This window comes from Nyctereutes procyonoides, unplaced genomic scaffold (assembly GCF_905146905.1).
Source record: "Nyctereutes procyonoides isolate TBG_1078 unplaced genomic scaffold, NYPRO_anot_genome, whole genome shotgun sequence".
Lineage (NCBI taxonomy): Eukaryota > Metazoa > Chordata > Mammalia > Carnivora > Canidae > Nyctereutes > Nyctereutes procyonoides.
Window position 1 is genome coordinate 19,171,172 of NW_026575134.1, and position 19,819 is coordinate 19,190,990.

Here is a 19,819-nt window from a genome sequence, read left to right on the forward strand (position 1 = left end):
CACAAAGAGAAAATGGAAATGGGTGTTTGGCACTACTGTGAAATTATTTTTATTATTCAAAAACTATTGTTTTATGTTACTTGAGAGGCAGTGTGTTAATTCAGTTGTCTTTTTTCTTATCGATAATTCTTCTAGAATACTAAGAGTGTCCAAAGTGGGCAACAATCTGAACCACAAACCTTCATGACATTTGGACACATTTAACTTTTGTTTCTGAGACATAGGGCAGGAGTTGTGGAGAAGTGTTCTCTTATCCTTGGTACTTGGATTTATCATGAGAGCAGAGAGCAGGTTGTGTTCTGCCAGTGCCTCACTTTGGATCCCAGTTGATAGACTGGTCATGTGTTTTGTATTAAATTTTAAGTGTGGTGTGTGTGTGTAAGAGAGGAGAGAGGAAGGGAAGGGAAGAGAAAAGGGGAGAGCAGAGAAGACCCTTTACAACATAAGACCCTCTAAAATAAGTCCCATGTCAGAGGTCCCTCTTGCTCAGTTTTTTTGTTTTTTTGTTTTTTTCCTTCTCAGGTTTAACAAGGGTGCTATCTTACAGTTATGCGGACATGTTGTAATGACAAGGTTGAGTTCAGTCTAAGATCCACAGCATGCAGAGGTCTTGTATTATTTCTTTGGCACCAAGACTGCTTCTGTCTCTAGACCAATCCCACTAGGTTTAGCTTAGTTAAAAGCCTGGACAGCTAATTGTTAAACAATTGCCTGATTGGATTTCCTCTGATGAAATAGAATTCGACTAATTCTTTGCTCTATGTACTACTATTTATTATGTTTTCAGAAAGTCTAGATTCACTCAATAGGGTAATGATTGAGAGTCAGACGAGACGGTTCATGTACAACTATTCTATTTTCTGGATGGCTGCTGTTCTTATCATCGGCTCTTTAATGCAGCAAATGTGTGCTTAGTATTACATGTATACAATCTTTACTTGGAATTTTTGAAATTTCAACTAGCAAGTATTGAAAAGGGGCTTACTGAGTTAAATTTTTAATGTTTTAAATGCATACTTCTTAAATACATTAAAGTCCTTATTTATTTATATTATCTTACAGTTTTAAAAATTAGTTTTTTAAAGATTTTATTTTATTTATTTATTCATGAGAGACACACAGAGAGAGAGCAGGACAGAGACACAGGCAGAGGGAGAAGCAGGCTCCATCAGGGGTCTCCAGGATCACACTTTGGGCTGAAGGCGGGGCTAAACCACTGAGCCACCCAGGCTGCCCAATTAATTAATTCAACTTCGAACAGGAATGCATTACTTATATATTAGTATGCTTAGTTGTCAATGCAATCTTTCATTATTTATCATGAATGAAATGAAATATATGCTGTTTTTTATTATAAGTATCGCTTAAATAGGCAGATAACAAAAGAATGCAAAATTGCCAGAAATGTTTTTGTTAAAATTCAAATACATTAAATCATGTCATCGCTAAATCAAATTTGCAGAAGTATAAAGTCACTCATATTATGATTGCTGTGCTTTAGAATTTTAGAATATTTCCTTTGTTGACTTCAGTTTAGCTTGTGTCATTAGGTAATAACTATTTATTGAGGATTTTGTTTCTGGTATTGTACTAGTTGCTTTACATTGTTAATTTATCCCCTAAAGCAATCATAGATGATTTAGTGAGATTTATGTCTGTGTGCAACTACTGAAAATATGAGTAACATCAGCTGTGGTAGATTGCATTATTTCCTGAAAATATTCACCTGTCTCTGGATCCAGTGTTCTTTGTCATGTGACTTTGTAGTTCCTTATACTAAATGGGGCAGGCCTGTGTCCTACCTTTTGACTGGGATTCGGTCATGTGCTTTACTTCAGCCAGCAGGTGAAGCATGCCAGTTCCAAGTTTAGGCCAGAAGAGGCCTTTTGGATTTTTATTTGCTTTCTTGTGCTTCTGTTATCAGTGTAAGTATTTGATTGGACTATTTTGCTAGTCTTAGAAACAGGGTAAAAGCTATGTGGAACAGAGCCACCGCAGCCAAACCGCCCCAGCTGAGCTTATCGTATATTAACAGATCCACAGATACAAGAGTGATCAGCCTCTGAATTTTGGAAAGTTTTGCTATCAAATAATAGTTGATCAATATATTTATGGTGCTTACTGCTATAACAAGAATTCTTGAAGAAGTAAATCTTGGAGTAGTGAAATCTTTCTGTTACATTATCATAGACCCGGAACCTTCAATATTCCTGTTCCATCAAACTTTATGTTATGGCTTTTTTATCTTTGTCATCTGAAAATGGCTACTGTGCTTGAAAATATAAAATGTATGTTGTAGATATGAAAAAAGGAAAAGAGGAAAAAATCTGCCTGCAAGAAACCTTTAAGATCTGTCCCTTAAAAAAAAAAATATTTTCAATAAACCTCTCATTAGCTTCAAAAAACATTGCATTGTCTAGACTAGAACCTCATAACCACTCTTTTCAGCAAGGTAGAAAAGTAGGTATTTTTTACTTTATAGCTACTGTAGCAGGGAAATGCAAAACAAAAGTGGATTATGAATGCCTTTTGGGGAATTAACCTCCCATGTGTGCCATAATCTTTTAGCCACCCCAAATCCCTCCACACCTCATTCTTATTTCATAGCTTAATATACTCACTCCCATCTGACAGACACAATCTGAAAGTATGATTCAGTTTTTGCAACTAGCTACAAGTTTAGGATATCTGGGTGATGTGCACTTTTTCTATCAGATATGGATGTGGCCTGATAGCAAATAAGCTTAAAAGACCAGTTATTGGCTTTCATGCATCCCAAATACAGTGATAGAGACCCATGCAGTATTTGTAATAAAAATCCTGTTTGGGAAAGAGGCGAATAAGAAATAGAAAACAATTTACACATAACCATTACCCAACCATGCTATTTAGGAATAAGGACAACTGTGCTCTGGTGATCCTCATTGAATCTTTGGTTCTGTTCTTGGGAAGACTTTCTTTATCAGATTGCTTTTTCTTCATAGTACAAGAATCAATATCCTTCTCTCCAGAAATTGCCATGACTTTGCTTCTCAGTGTCCTACTTTCTTTACACTTAGCAAAATCAGTATTTTTGCTTTGGTATTTCCAGCTCCCTAATTTCAAGCACAAAATTTATTTTTGTTAAGATTCTGTTTGGCCGCAAATAAAGGCATGTTTAACAATTATTAGATTTTTATAACCCCCGAATAAGGAGGCTTGGGTAGCTGTTCAAAGACAAGAGTCTTACCTTTTCATCTGTGTATGTGTCTTTTGTCACAATCTCATTCTATTAGACATTGCATCTACATTCCAGTTGGAAGGAGAGAGGGAAAGGCAGAAGACTGACTTAATCTATTCTTTTAAACACTTTTTTTTCTGGAACCTCTACTCAGTAACTTCTGCTTATATTTCGTGGGCAGAACTGGTTCTCATATTATGTCATTTTATAGGTAGCCAAGCAAAATGAGTATGTTACATTTCCAAGCTGTGTATTAGAAGAACAAGGGAAATTTGGTTGTGAATGGCTTTTGTGTAGCTAAACCATTAATGTCTACCTCAATTTTTTTTTAGATTAAGAACTCAAAACTATATTTGTTTTTAAATTAGGCTAAATTGTTTGCATTTGCAATTTGGGAATATCACTTCTAATACAAATTTTTCTATTGCATTCAGAATATTTAACATGTCTTTTAAATTTTTTTACTTTCACAATTTAATATGTTTTGCAAATTGAAGAATGTTCATTTGTTCAGCAAATATTTATTAATAAAAAGTGATAAACATCTTCATAGAAATGCCAGGGTTTTCATATTTAGACCATTATGTCATACACTCAATACAATTAAGACTTGCTGAGGTTTACTGAAAAGAACAAAGGAAATGGAATTAGAAGATTCGTCTTTTGGCTATATGCCATAAGATCTTTGAACATTAGATTCTCTATTCCAAAAGTGAAATTATAATAACTATTTCCCAGGAAGTCTGTAAGATTTAATTAAAATAATGTCTGTGGAAGCAGCTTGTGAAATCTGACTACTATGTATCATGACTATTAGTTACAAATTCACTAGGAACTAAAGAGCAGTTATTTTTTTGCCAAATAATTGTGTATACACTGGATTTAAATACACACACATTAACTATTATGATCTTTAGACATCATGTTCATTTAAAATTTCTCTTTCCATTTGATTTGAAGATAGAAAAAAGCCAATGGTGCTGGATTTCTCTAAAATGATTATTTTGTTGTTTTAGTACGGTTGACTGAAGACGATTCATTTGAAAAAGTTTGACCCTTTCCAGGTTGAGTTAATGTGAGTACAATGGTACCCTCTGTCAGGGCTGTTGTTTTTTCTGTCAAGTGTCCTTGCCAAAGCACATGAATCGCATGCCCTGTGTGATTTAGGTGGACTCTTCTTAGAGAAAATAATAGAAATGATGGAAAAGCAACTCAGGTGAGTCATAGCACTGAAAAGGTACAACTTAGAACATGACAATGACTCTGTTGTGCTATCGAATGCCAGTCAAAAAATAATGACATTGGTAACAATTTTGTAAAATGCATCTTCATTTCTGTCTTTTAATTCACTCCTGTGAGAACATATGAATCTCATCTTGAGGACGTTGGCATTAAAAAGCAAACACTTTTAAAATAACATGAGAAGAGATAAAGGAAAATGAAAACCACTCAGATTTATGTAGGATATAAAGGTAATAGAAGAGATTTTAATCTCCTTCTAAGCAATCAGCAGAGTTCCTAAAGAATTTAACTTCTGAATTCAGAAATTTCAAAAACATTTATCAGTCTTTTCATGTTAGAATCGTACTTCTAATCTGCATTGCCTAAATTTCTTCTTGATTTATTAGTACTCTGAATTTGGGGGATAATTTAATAAAGTATTGACAAATGAGGGAGCTCAGGATATGCCACCCCAAAATATTCTGCTTTGGTGCATTTTGCTTATTTTGAGCTGAGTGCACTTGAAAAACAGCAAATACAAGGAGTGACTTTCTTTGAATTCCCTTCATCTGCCTAAAGACAGAGCCTCCAAAAGAAACTCAGTTGTCATAAATCCTCTCCCCAGGAGTTTCATTAACCAGGGTAGATTGATTCTTATCACAGAAGAGACTCAGAGTCAACACCACATCCAGACAAACTTTGTAACAAACGATCTCACCTACCATCTTTTCTCTAAGGGCCCATTCATCTTTCCTCAAGATCACATATTCTCCCCTAAGTGACCTACATCTCCGACCTCCTCTCCCATATTAAGACAACGTATAAGTTCTCAAATCTCGCAGCTTTTTGGGGTATTCATTTTTTTCTTCCTGTGATCCCTCTCCTGTGAAATATTAAAAATAAGTATATTACAAGTATACTAATGTAATACTAAAAATGCCTTCTCTCCTATTAACCTGCCTGCTGTTTGTCTATTTCAAAGGCCTAGCTATAAAACCCAGGAGAATCGCAGAGGGAAATACTTCTTCCCTACATAATATATAAAATAAACTAAGGTGTTTAAAAAATTTATTAGGGTTATTTTAATTCCAGTATGGTTAACATACAAAATTTTAAAAAAGATTTTATTTATTTATTCATGATAGAGAGAGAGGCAGAGGCACAGGCAGAGAGAGAAGCAGGCTCCCTAGGGAGCCTGATGTGGGACTCCATCCTGGGACTCTGGGATCATGCCCTGAGCCAAAGGCAGATGCTCAACCACTGAGCCACTCAGGCATCCCAACATACAATGTTTTATTAGTTTCAGGCGTACAATATAGTGATTCAGCAATTTAATACATCACCTCATCAAAACAAGTGCATTCCCTAATCCCCATCCCCCTACTCACCTTTCCTCTGTTAACCTTCAATTTGTTTTCCATGGTTGAGTCTGTTTCTTGGTTTGCCTCTCTTTTTTTTTTCTTCCTTGTTCATTTGTTTTGTTTCTTAAGTTCCACATATGAATGAAATCATATGGTATATTTTTTTCTCTCCCTGACTTATTTTGCTTAGCATTACACTCTTTTAGCTCCGTCTATGTCGTTCCAAGTGGCAAGATTTCCAAAATAAAATGAGTTTTGTGTTTTATTTCTCTCAAAAACTCGTCATTATTAAATTTATTACATTATAATTGAATCATTATATCGTGGTTTCTCTTCACTTGTAATTACTAGCATCTCTGACTTTGTTGTGAAGTTACATTTGTACAAGTATAATGCTTGTTTACTGGCCTACTAGGCAACTCAATCTATAGATAGTTTGCACCAAGTGACAAGGAGGAGGGCTGAATTTAAGAAGTCTCCGTTTGTCTCATGTTGTGACTCACTCTGTTGTTTGCTACCAGAAACATCTAATGAGAATGCTACTACTTTCATTTTATGGCTGTTCTTATGAGGCTGACAAAGAAGTGAAATGGCGAGACAAACCTCAACCACAGAATCTAATCCAATTATTGAAATATGACAGTAGGTACCTAGCTCTGTCGTCATTAGGCCTGTTATTTCCCACTGATGCTGCTGATGAGTTACATGCACAGAAAATCATTTTCTGTTAGAAGTAAATTATCCAGACTCCTCCTGTTTTGCACGGTATTGATCAAATGTGTGCCATTCCTTTCAATTATTCTGCAGTCTGTGCAACATACTACAGACCTAATAAATATTTTATTGAAAAACTGTCATTTTATCACAGCAAACTATATGTCATACAGATATTTATTAATAAATATTAAGATCATTGTAATATCAATATTGTTAACTTCTCTGAACAAAATCGGACTCATCTGGAGTAATATCTAAGGATATTATATTTATTTTACCTTGTTTCCAATAATATACAAATGAGAAATTTTTTCTTTAATTGGGGAAAAAAAAGCCTTAAAAGCACATTTTGAAAACTAATTGTCATAACTTAAGACTCTTGCTTAATGTCATTACCAAATTCTTTTTTAAATAAAATATTTGTAAATAAATATTGTTATAAGAGAAGTATTTTTTCAGGATGATAGATCTCAGATTTATTGTAATACATAGTAGTTTGTGACTATTATATTTTTTCCAAAGATGAAATGCCATTTCACTTTATGAGGCTTATTACTATAAATACATTGAAATTTTTGGTGGCTATAAGGAAAAAACAGATGGGAATAAATCCTCAGCTATTACCCAAGAAGGAAGAATATATGACTTACTGTTAACATTTGTCAGTCTTAAAAATGACTAATTTTGGAGCAGACTAGTTCATTGATCTCTTTTTATCATGATACCACCACAAGCTCTAGAAACTAAATATAGATAAATATATTTCTATCAGGAAACAATGAAAAGTTCTCAACTTAAGAATTTTTTTAGTCTCAGTTGCGATTTGTACTTTGTTAATTTGTACTTTGTATTTTTGTTTTTTTAAATATCTACTAAGTATTGAGTATTGTGGACACAGAGCTGGGGATGGCACAACCATTGTCCTTAGTGCACTACAGTTACGTAGATTTGGCTGGAAATCATACAAGTATCAACAATAGAGATATACAAAATATACTCCATGAGCCCATACAGAAGATGCCTTAATGTGCCTGAGGAATCCATAGAGACTTTGTGAAGGAGGGATCATATTTCCTTTTGTTTTGATTTGTGGTTTTTTTCTTAAAGATTTTATTTTTATTTATTTGTGAGAGACACAGTGAGAGAGGCAGAGACACAGGCAGGGGGAGAAGCAGCTCCCTGTGGGGAGCATGATGTGGGACTTGATCTGGGACTCCAGGATCACGCCCTGGGCTGAAGGTACCCAGGCATCCCTGTGGTAAGCGGGTTAATGGCCACACAAAGATGTCCACATCCTAATCCCTAACACCTGTGAATATGTTACCTTACACAATAAAAGGATCTTTGTTTATGGGATTTAATTAAGGGTCTTGAGATCAGAAGACAGAAAGATCTGCTGAAGAAAAGAAAAGATTAAAATAAATTTGGCAGTTGGTTGGTCTAAAAGCCATAGGTATTAAATCTATTTACTGAGTAGTAGTGGTAAAAACAAAACAAACAACCCACAAAAAAACAAAAAGAATTTCCTTAAAGGAAATTCAGTAACTATAGACATGTCATTTTGGGTTAGGCAGTAGATTTTTCCTGATTGCTATTTTATATAAAGCATTTGACTATCATCAAGAAATGAAAGTGAATGGCACTCTTTTAACACTTCACAAAACTTTTTATTGCATGTAGGTAGAAATGGAATTTATTTAACTTTTTCACTTTTTGAGTAGTATTTAATAAATTAAGCCAGCTAGCATAACTGTGTTTGACATGGCTGCAGAGCATAGCATATTGCTAAAACATTTTTATAGACAAGCAGACATGAAGAGAAAATGTTGTAATATATAAAAAAGATTATGTGAATTATGATCCTAGGAGGGATGGAAGGACATTTTACAAAGAAATAAATGAAACAAAGTACTGATCTGAATTTCAAACATTCTGCTTCTATTGGCTTGGATTTTGGACTTTCAGGGTTTATGGGAAAGCAATGGGTTAGAAAATTAGGTCTATCAGACAAGTTCAATAAAGAGATTTTTAAAGAAGTTACCAAAGAGATAACTTTATTCTTATCCTGTCTCCAGAAGACACAAGATAAGACAAAAGAAAATGAGTCAGAACCATCACAAAATGATTTCAGTGATACAAATAAGAACAGAGCAGCTTATTAAACACTTGACTATTTAATCAGCATTGCATTGAACATACTCCTTTGGAGATATTAAAAATTAATATCAGTTCTCATCCCTGTAATTTCACCAAGTTCACTTTTGGTTCTTTAAATAGAGTTTTCCCTATCCTGCAGGGTTCTAAAACTTATTAGTCAAATACTCAACCATTCTTTTTATTTACACCAGTGGTTCTCAACTCTATAGCACCAAATGTTACTCTTTTTTTTCAGTTCAGAAATTTTGGAGTTGAAGACCAGAATTAGAACTTTGCGAAAGTTTCCCTGGTAGTTTTGGTACACAACTACTAAAAGAAAGAAAGAGAAAGAAAGAAAGAAAGAAAGAAAGAAAGAAAGAAAGAAAGAAAGAAAGAAAGAAAGAAAGAAAGAAAGAAAAGAAAGAGAAAGAAAGAAAGAAAGAAGAAAGAAAGAAAGAAAGAAAGAAAGAAAGAAAGAAAGAAAGAAGAAAGAAAGAAAGAAAGAAAGAAAGAAAGAAAGAAAGAAAGAAAGAAACCACCCTGATCTAGGGAACTTGTAGCAAATGCAAGCTCTAATCCTCTCCATTTTCTCTGCCTTCTAAGGAGTGTAGTTTGTGTTGCTAAACTACTTGGTCTGTTGATGAGCCAAGCTAGTGTCACTGGTGGAGATGTAGAAACAAAAGAACAGAGAACAGAGAATCCAAGGGTCTTATGTAAGAATTACTACAAAATGAGGAAAAAAACTAGAAAATCAACAAAAACATGGACAAGGCCGAAGCATTTAATAAAGAGTTTTGATGCCAATTTTTCTCCATGTTGCTATTCTGAATAAGAAAAAAGCTTAAGAAAAAAAAAAAAAGAAAAAAGCTTAAGGATGGAAAGTAAGTAGTGGCAGTGGCTGACAGTTAAGTCATCCAGAAGTTGGAGAGCATAGTGAAGGCTATCCTGAATTTGGATAAGGCACTCGAATAGAGAGATATGGCTGATAAGATCTTTTAATCAAAGCAAACCAAACTTTCCTATAACACAATGCTCAGCCTTGGGCGGGTCTCAGAAGTGTATCTAGGGTCATCCAGCAAGGTAGGCTCAATTCCATTCAGAATTATGGCCCAAGTTTCCTGAAACATGGTCTCTCCTTCCTACCCACATCATTTTTTTTCTTCTTAAGCTTTGTAAACAGTCATCTGTAAACTAAACATGAGACAACATCGTTTTATGTGATAAATAGATATTAAGACCTGAGGTAAGGTGAGTCATATTTAGTTTTTTGTATCATAGTTGTAATAAAAACTTGGTAATTAGGTGAGATTGCTCTATCAAAGGGTAAATGCTTATGTAATTTAACTGGATTTTTTGATAACTATAAAATGTTGAAATCTACTTTACTTTTCTGCTTGCATTGTGCCTTTTCCTCAGAAACTCATTAGTGTTTTCAAAGTTTGATTTTTATTTATATTTAGATATTCACTTTTTAAATTATAAGCAAGAATGGGCCTCTGTGTATAACCTATATACATATATGTGTGTATATATGTGTATGTACACACATTATCTGTTTTAATATAAGAAGGCGACTGATTTCTATTAATTCCATAACTCGCTACTTCACAAAATTCACTCATTACAATTACTTTTTTCCATTTACTTTTTGGAATATTTCAAATACATAACCATATCAATTTCAAATACAGTTCACTTCTTTCTTATCAATTCTTATAAGTGAGACCATTTTAAAATTCACACTTTGGCTTTTGATATCAATGAGAATTTTTTAAATTTTTGAGAGTTAAAAGAAAATATTTTTATTTTCCCACCTTTAAACTTCTTGAAAAAAATGCTATACTAAGGCATTATAACTATCTTTATTTTCTTACATTTATTTTTAGCTGTTTATGTCATTACTATTAAAGCAAAATTTACTTGATATTTACTTCGTAAAATATTTTAGTGGCCTCCTAGTTTTAATATAAAACTTAACAATTATATCCTTAATATATAAATGGAAAAGCAACATTCTCTTGAGATAGCATTCTCTATTCTTCTATCTTATTTGTGCTTTTAAATGTCTATTTTCACATGTATTCATGTAATTATAATAAAAGAAAATGCCAGTGAACATTTCAGTTTTTAATTGAATAGCATGTAGGAAAATGTTTTCATTATCCTGTTGGTTTTTTTTTTTTTATGAAGGCTCTTCTCTTATAAGATTTCCTGTATGTTTTCTACTGTTATAAAATAGTAAGATACGAGAAGTCACATATTTCATAAAAACTTAAAAGCACTATACCTTATTTTATTATAGGTGTGAAAACCACTTTTAGAAATCTATCAGTGAAGAAATGAATTAATTCAATCAATTAAAAAAATCCTATGTTATTTTAGGATCTAGAGTTCTCAAACAAGATCAAAGAACAGAGTTCTTGTTATGTTACAAGAAAATCAAATAGAAAAAACAATTAAATGAATGGACTCGATATTTGAATATTTAGAAGCTGTAATAATGATATTTAATATTTTGGTCATTTATGGGCTAATTACAGAACAGTTAAAAATAATTACAAGCGGGCAGCCTGGGTGGCTCAGGGTTTAGCACCATCTTCGGCCCAGGGTCTGATCCTGAGTCCCGGGATCGAGTGCCGCTTTGGGCTCCCTGCGCGGAGCCTGCTTCTTCCTCTCTCTGTCTCTATGTCTCTCAGGAATAAATAAATAAAATCTTTAAAAAAAATAATTACAAGCTTTTTCTTCCCCCATATCCCCAACTCCAGATCCCCTGCTGAATATTTTTTGCTTTTACAACTATTTTAAGGACAGCTTGTACTCAAAAAGTCTTTCCCAATTTATTATCATCCTGTTCCTTTTTCTCTAGGAATTTTCCTGAAATTTTCAGAAACCATCTAAAAGCTATCTTTGCTTAAAATTCATAAACTTCTAGCACTCTTGCTTCTGGAAGAGATTATTTCAAGGGTGAATCCTTTGTTGCCCAGGGGAATTGTCTTTTGAAACAATCCTAATTTAAACTATAAGCAATTTACTTGCCCTCCCTACTTAGAAAGAGTAGTGAGTTTCACAGATCCTTTTGATAAAATTTTGGTTATAAAGAGCCCATTTGCTGAGGTGGTAAAATGCAAGCAGGAGCCTCTCAGGTTGGATGTGGATTTTCTTACATTTGAGGTCTGTGTGGCATAGCACTTTCCTAGGAGTTGGAAGAGGGACCGTGCAAATTTTTTGTGTCAAGTCAGTTGATTGGACTTACTTAAGTCTTGGTGCAGTGGACAAAGACAAGTGCAAGGGGTCAATGAAAATAAAGAAATGGTTGTACTTGGGATGGCTCGGTGGCTCAGTTGGTTAAGTGTCCCAGGGTCCTGGGATCAAGCTCCCTGTCAGGCTCCCTGCTCTGGGGAAAGGCTGTTTTTCCCTCTCCCTTTGCCTGCCACTCCCCCTGCTTCTGCTCTCTCTCAAATAAATAAATAAAATTAAGAAGAGAGAGAGAGAGAGAAAGAGAGAGAGAGAAATGGTTGCCTGAAAGATGGGGCTTCTTCAGTTAGGATCTGGGCTAGAAGCAGAGGATCAACAAGCCCTGGTGACGCAGCCTGATGTTATCTACTAATGCCCAGTAAAAACAGCGCCCATCCCAAAGGCATTTTAAAGCATTTATTAGCCAGAATTATTTGCTCTCTTTTTAATGTCCTCTAGGAAAATGATGAACAGACACACATAGAAAGAGCTGCCTTTTTCTGAGAACCTACTATGTTTAAATACCACGGTAGGCAGTTTATACATCAGAGGTGCTGGATCTAAAAGACTTGGACTTAACGTTTATTAGCCCCAACCTTCCGCTTTTTCTTCTGTGAATTGGTGTAGATAATACCCACTTTACAGAATATTTGCAGGGATTATTGATAATGCATTTGAGGCTAGAACAGTATTTGGCACTGAAATGTGATAGGAGTGAGGTTCTTATTGTCATGGTTAATATTGTCTATATTGTTACTATCTTTGATTATTGCCACTATTATTATTAAGTATTCTTACTTGCAGGGACACCTGTTGGATTTACAAGACTCTGTACTAAAGACTTTGTACTTTGCACCAAGGGCTTTGCCAAGCCACACCCGGGTTGACCCTACGTTGCCCATTCCAGGCTAAGCCTGTGCAGCTCAAGGGGAGAAACAGGCACAGCATTGCTCAGGGGCCTAATTTGGGCCAAAATCCTTAAGCTGGGTCCTTAATGCTCTCACCTCTCCTACCTTATTAATGTTTTGATCCCTGCTCCATTGTTTTCATTATCATGCAAACATGCCATTATCTTTTCAATTTCAAAAATGTAAAACTCTGCTTTTTATCCCACTTCCTCCATCCACTACCACACCATCTCTGTGTTCTATGCATAGGCAGCAAACCTCCGTGAAGTAGATTTCCTTCCGTCCACTTCCAATCTCTCTCCCCGTTCTTTTGTAACCTACAGAAACTGTCAGGAGAGGTCACCAGTGATTTCCAGGTTGCTTAATTCACTGTTAATTCTCATTTCTCATCTTACTTGATTTATCTACAGGATTCCATGTTTGGTCACTCCTTTCTCCTTGATTGTAAAATAGGGAAATTGCAAGGTCCATTTTTCAGAATCATTTTAGGGATTAAATAAAACAATGTATTTTACAAAGTTTTATAAGCTTCATGTGCTACAAATATACTAGTTATCTTCACCTGGGAATTTCAAAGCAAGCAAACATTTTCCTTTTTTTAAGTAGACCATTTATTACAGCAATATATAAATGATGAAATTCAAAGGAACCTTCAGTAAGGATGAATGGAAAAATTACAAAAAAATTCTGTGTATTAATATATATTCAATGATATACATACATAGATCTTCATATCTACCCATATCTTTCACTCTTTTTTTTATATATCTTTCACTCTTAATTATAATCTATCTATTATTTCATCCTGGAACTTCACAAAGTAAATATTCTGAAGACATTTTAATGTTAGCCTCCTTTCCATGCATTTTGACTTCTCTAATATAACATCCTACCTCTATAGAATTAAAACTTGTTTATTTGAAATGTGCTTAGATATTGATTAGGTTTTCCCTTTTAATCACTTTAGTATACATCCCTTGAAAGGATTACTTGATTTTTTTCTTTTAATCAATTTATTTCTTCAGGCATATGAAACATATTCATTTTATTCTCTGCATCTAATAATTTCATTATTTGAAGATTTGTGAGCCTAATTTGCTCTCTATTGTTTCTGGTTATTTATGTTTATAGTGCTAGATAGCTGCGTATTTATTTTGACTTTGAGATGTTCATTTTCCATGGAATTTTATCTATCAAAATTGTTAAAGTCTGAAATGGAAGATGTCTTACACTTAAGAGGATCTAAATTTGTTTCTGTATATTCTTGAACTGAGATTTTCCTGGACTTCCCATTTCTTGTGAAATTGGGCTGCAAAACTGTGTGGTCAGCTATGGTTCCAGAGTTTTAATGATTATTATTTTCTTTCCTCTGCTAGGCATCAAGACCTAAGACAGTGTTTCTTCATTTTCTGGTTTATTTATTTATTCCTTGAGTTTATTTATAATTTACTTTTACATTAGTTATATAACCTTTTGGCGCTCGTGTAGAAATTGGCCTTTCCCAAAACCAGGTCTGTCCTTTACCCTAGATTTTTTTTTTAATCTTCTTTAAAAATTTTATTCATTTATTTTATGGAGAGAGATTGAGAGATCCCAAGCAAGGGGAGCGGCAGAGGGAGACGGAGAAGCAGACTTCCCACTGAGCAAGGAACCTAACACAAGGCTCAATCTCAGGACCCTGGGATCACCACCTGAGCTGAAGGCAGAAACTTAACTGACTGAGCTACCAGGTGCCCCTCCCCTAACTACACTAGCTTTAAGGGATGGGGATGGCTATACTCAATAGTCCTAGGATGTGGGCTGGCCAGGCCATAAGACCAACAATGTGATCTAAGGATGGGGCTCTGGGTCACATGGTATAAGGTGATCCAGAAGCTAAGACCAACCATGTGGCAGTCAATCAATCAATTATGTTTATGCTGTGGAACCCCAATAAAAACTCTGAACTTGGAAGCTCAGATGAACTTCCCTGGCTGGCAGTATTCCGTGTGTACTGATGCACATGGCTGCTGGGAAAGTAACATGTTCTGACTCTATGGGGTAAGGATGGGAGAAACTCCGTCTTTGGAACCCTCCTGGACCTCACCCTATCAACTTGTTTCTTCTACTGGTTTTAATCTGTATCCTTTCCCTGTTATAAACTCTACTGTGAGTGTAATAGCTTTCTGTGAGTTCTGTGAGTCCATCTAATGAATGGTCAACACTGAAGTTGGTTTTAGAACCCCAGGAAACTGTGGCTGGTCTCAGTGGTGAGGATGGTCTTCTACAGGAACGTGTCCTCAAATATTACAGTTTGGCCTCTCTGGATAAGGCTCTAGCTTTATTGGATAGTGATTACTTGCTAGGCTCCTCCCCTCAGCTGTGGGCTGGGTTTAGACCTTTTTACTCTCCTCTAGCAGATTTTGTGTACCAAGGGCTTCCCCCATATGAGAAATGTACTCAGGATGACTGCCTGTCGTCCTCTGCTGCTTTCTTATTTCCATCTTCAAGACTTCTTCGTTTCCTGAAAATGTATTACTTTCTAGCTAGTTCAACAATGCTTATTAGAAGTTTCTTTGTGTCAGCTATACTTCAGGTAATAAAAAAAAAAAATTGTTTGCTTTTTTGTTTTTTTTTTTTACTTTGTTTTGTTTTGCCTTTCATTCCTAGTGTAAAAGCCAGTCCAATTATCTAGTCAACTGGATTACTAGAAACAGATGCTTATTTCATTTAAAATGCTAAGTTTGAAGAACTTTTGGATGTGCAAAAGCAAATGGTCAAATAGCTGAAATACGAAATAAGGAAATGTACAACTAGAACTGAAGGAAGAGTTTAGGAATAGAGATATAGGGCAGCCCGGGGGCTCAGCAGTTTAATGCTGCCTTCAGCCCACGGTATGATCTTGGAGACCCACGATCGAGTCCCACGTTGGGCTCCCTGCACGGAGCCTGCTTCTCCCTCTGCCTGTGTCTCTGCCTCTCTCTCTCTCTCTCTCTTTCTCTCTCTCTCTCTCTGTGTCACTCATGAATAAATAAATAAAATCTTAAAAAAAAAGGAATAGAGATATAGAAAATGAGTGGTGTTTACTAATGTGTAGACAGCTTTGAAGCAACAAGAGAAAACAAATGTTTAGTGCAAAGCAAAAAGGAATATTTAGGATAGAAACTCAAAGAGAGAAGAAATAATAGTTTTGATGCAGATAATGAAATTCAGAGTTTAGAGGAAGACAAGAAATGAAGCATAACAAGAAAGCAAGAAAACAATGAAAGAATTCATTGAATTAAGTGAAATTGTGTTCTGAGCTGTCCTGGAATTCTGGTGATTTTCAGTTCTATATAACCAAATGATTTCTAAAGAAAGATTAAATATATCCTCTATCTGTATTAAAATAATAGATCAGTAATTAGAACAATTGATGGAATATTTGAATCATATTTCCACAAATGTCTGAACCTAGTATTAAATTATTGTGGTTGGCATTTTAAAAGGATTAATCTATAATTGTGAAAAATCACCTATAAAATGCACATAATAACTTCATAGATATTTAACAATATGATGCTGAATTGCAGGGCAGCAGGTAAAAAAAATGGGATTAATTTCTAGAACATCATCATCTCTGGGCTCCAAATTTAACTCTCTATCTGTATAGGAAAATCTTACGAGAATTTATAGGATTAAATAATGTATGATCAAATATTTGATAAAACCCCAGCCAACCAGGGCTTAGTTGTGCATCTGACTCTTGATTTCGGCTCAGGTCATGATTTCCACATCCTTGGATCAAGCCTCAGGTCAGGCTCTGCTCTCAGCGCCGAGTCTGCTTTATTTTCTCCCTCTGCTCTCTTTTTCTCTTTTTCTCTCTCTCAAATAATTAAATCTTAAAAAAAACAAAACAAAAGCCAATCACATAAAACCAGTATGCAATTTCATCCAACAACAAAATGAAACAAGATGGCAAAACTTCCAATCTTCTTGAATTTCCATAGAATTCGATCCTGCTGTACTCGGCTCTAGTTTCTCTCAAAGAGATAGGTAATCCACTTTAAAAACCTCTAAGTAATATTGTTAAATCAGCTTTTCAATATAAAACTTGTATATATGATGAGAATGTGCAATAACAAACAGCAAAACACGGAGAGTGGAGAATTAAGGCACGGAATAAAAGCAACCATAGTTACTAGGTAGACATAAAAAGGAATCCTATCATAAGTAAAGGTATTCTAAACAAGGTCTTCCTTTTTTAAACAATTATCCTATAGTTAATTAAGTCTAATTTTCATGCAGTCAAATCCATTTTTTGGCTTGACTTTTCCAATACTGAAAGATATTTTTCAATAGTTTCTGTACTATCTACCTGTTTACTTTGGGCTTTGGTGTCATATGGGACATAAGGCCTCATGTTTTATTGCTGTCATTTTGTTTTGGTTTTTACTTTTCCTTATATAACATGAGCTGCTTTGTGCTCATGAAGGCTTATGATGACGAAACGTATAGGTCAGTGTGCTGCATATTTGCATCTAACTTCATGCAAGTATTTTGTCCTAACGACTTTTAGTTATACTAACTACATTTGGACTTACTTTCTCATAATTTATTTGAGGATGAAATTAATTTTCATACTTTTGGCTCAAGTATTGACATCCTGAACTAGATGCATCTTACCGATCACAATTTGTCATCTAACATTCTTTTTGTTTATTTTTTATTTTTTTAACATTCTTTTTGTTTAAAGTGAGGTACAGTCATTTTATTTTTCTTACCATAAATCGCTAGGATATAAAGTGCCTTCTACTTTGGAGAGAATGATTGAAGCTATCTCCATCCTTAAAGCACTTTGGCTGAAAGGTGCTATATTCCTGAAATAGGCTTTCATTATGTATTGACTCACTATCCTATGTTAATTTTTCTGAAGCACTTTTGATCTGTTTTATAAATATTGTGTTTTCGTTTTGAAAGTATTTAACATGCTGAAAAACTTTCCACTTACAAAAGTTGTCATAGGGACTCCTGAGTGGCTCAGCGGTTGAGGGCCTGCCTTTGGCTCAGGGCCTGATCCTGGGATCCAGGATCAAGTCCCACATCAGGCTCCCTCCAAGGAGCCTGCTTCTCCCTCTGCCTCTCTCTCTCTCTCTCTCTCTCTCTCTCTCTCTCTCTCTGTCTCATGAATAAAGAAATAAAATCTTTAAAAAAATAAAAAAGTTATCATAATGACCCTTTAAAGAGGGTTTTGTTTTGAGTCACCAATGATTACACTGCTTTCTGGGCTCAGCAAGCATTTGAAAACAACTCATGGCTTGCTTGTTTTTTATGCGCATTGTCAAAATGGCTGAAAGAATTAACGCACACTAATGGGAATAAGTGGTGTCAAATTTGGGAGAGGAAAGGTTAGAGTGTTAACAGTCTGTAATTTAAACTTTTGTGTTCACATGTCAAAGTAAAGATGTCAAAAGCAGTTTTTTATGTGTCACCAGGAAACATAGGTTACTTTTAAAATTCTGTTAATTTTAGCTGGGTACTCAAAATTGAATAAATATCTTTGTTGCATTATTAGTCTATGAACACTTTAATCTGTGTTACCTCAATTCAGTCCTGAAGCTGGTAAATAAATTACCTATTGATAAGAAAATGCATAGAATAGTGCTCTCCATGTAATAGGTAGTACTAATTATTTGTTTCATGGTCTAACAATTTTTTTTTAAGTCCTCTATCTTAGAGTGACCAATTCAACATTAATTCATTTCTCCAACTTCCTGGGCCGTGTACGAGTCCTTAATGCCCCTGTTCTGACATTTAATCCTTATCCAGTCTTGGAGTCCTGGTGACTGGAGAGAGCATACCTTCTTGAAAAAGGTGAATATTTTAAGGACAGTTCACACTCAGCTAATCAATTTGTTCCTTCCAGTCAGTTACTATTTCTTGTTAAATTTTACATTTATTAATTCAAATGTCAGCTTCTTTGAGCTGGCTTTTCTGACTGCCCCATCTAAAGCAGCTGTTAATACCCCAGTACCTTATACTTTTTTAATTCCCAGAGCTTAGTGTCATCTCATATTTTTCATGTTAATTTTTGGTTTACTTTTATATATCCTTTCTTCCCCATCTAGAGTGTAGTTTGCCTGTCTTAGTCACCATTAGATATCTAGAATCAGGTTGGCACATAGTAAGCACTAAATTAATATTCATTAAATATATCTATAAGCCCTTAAAATGTCCACTCAGCTCTGAGGTAGAGGGAAGAAAGTACATTCCCCCAAGGAAGGTGTCCATTGTAATCCTTTTCCTTCCATATCATTTGTATCTCTTCTAATGGAGTTTCTGACGTCAAAGGGAATGACATTTATTCATCTGTGTAAGTGTTCTTCAGCTTAATTCTAGCAATTTGCTATAGGGAGGTATTATTTCTGCACTGTATTTAAACAGTGTCTTTGAGGACTATCAAAGAATCCACCAGTCAGAGATGAGTCTGGAGCTGCTTTTTCTCGAATAGATAGATGGGATGCAGTTTGCATATCAAAAATATTTGGGGGATGTAGGAAAATTGGTTCATTAATAAGGCATTAGTAAGGAATTTAGAAAAGGAGGAAATTATTTTGATGACCATAAATTGCAGCTTGGGAAACTGGAAGCAGACTACTCAATATAAAGTGAAGCTAAGTAAGTGAGACTAAATATAACTGGACATTTCATAAGTATTTGTTAGAATGAATAAAAACTAAAGTGCTTTTTGAAAAATAACATCTTTATATTATTCCAGGTCCAAGAAGACCTACCAACATGTGCTGTGACCAAGACCCATTGATCGACTTAATTTTCTAATTAATAATTTAATTCATATAAATTTTCAGACAAGTTTATAAGAAGTATTGAGCAGATTTATATTACTGCAGAGAAATACTAAGAAATGGGTGATTTTGAGTTAAATGATGATTGCATTTGATAGGCCAAAGTTCAGAATGTTATTACCCTTGCTAATAATAATAAATGAGGTTAGAGAAGACAAATTGATTAGACAGGAGTTTACTGACATTTTAAACATCATT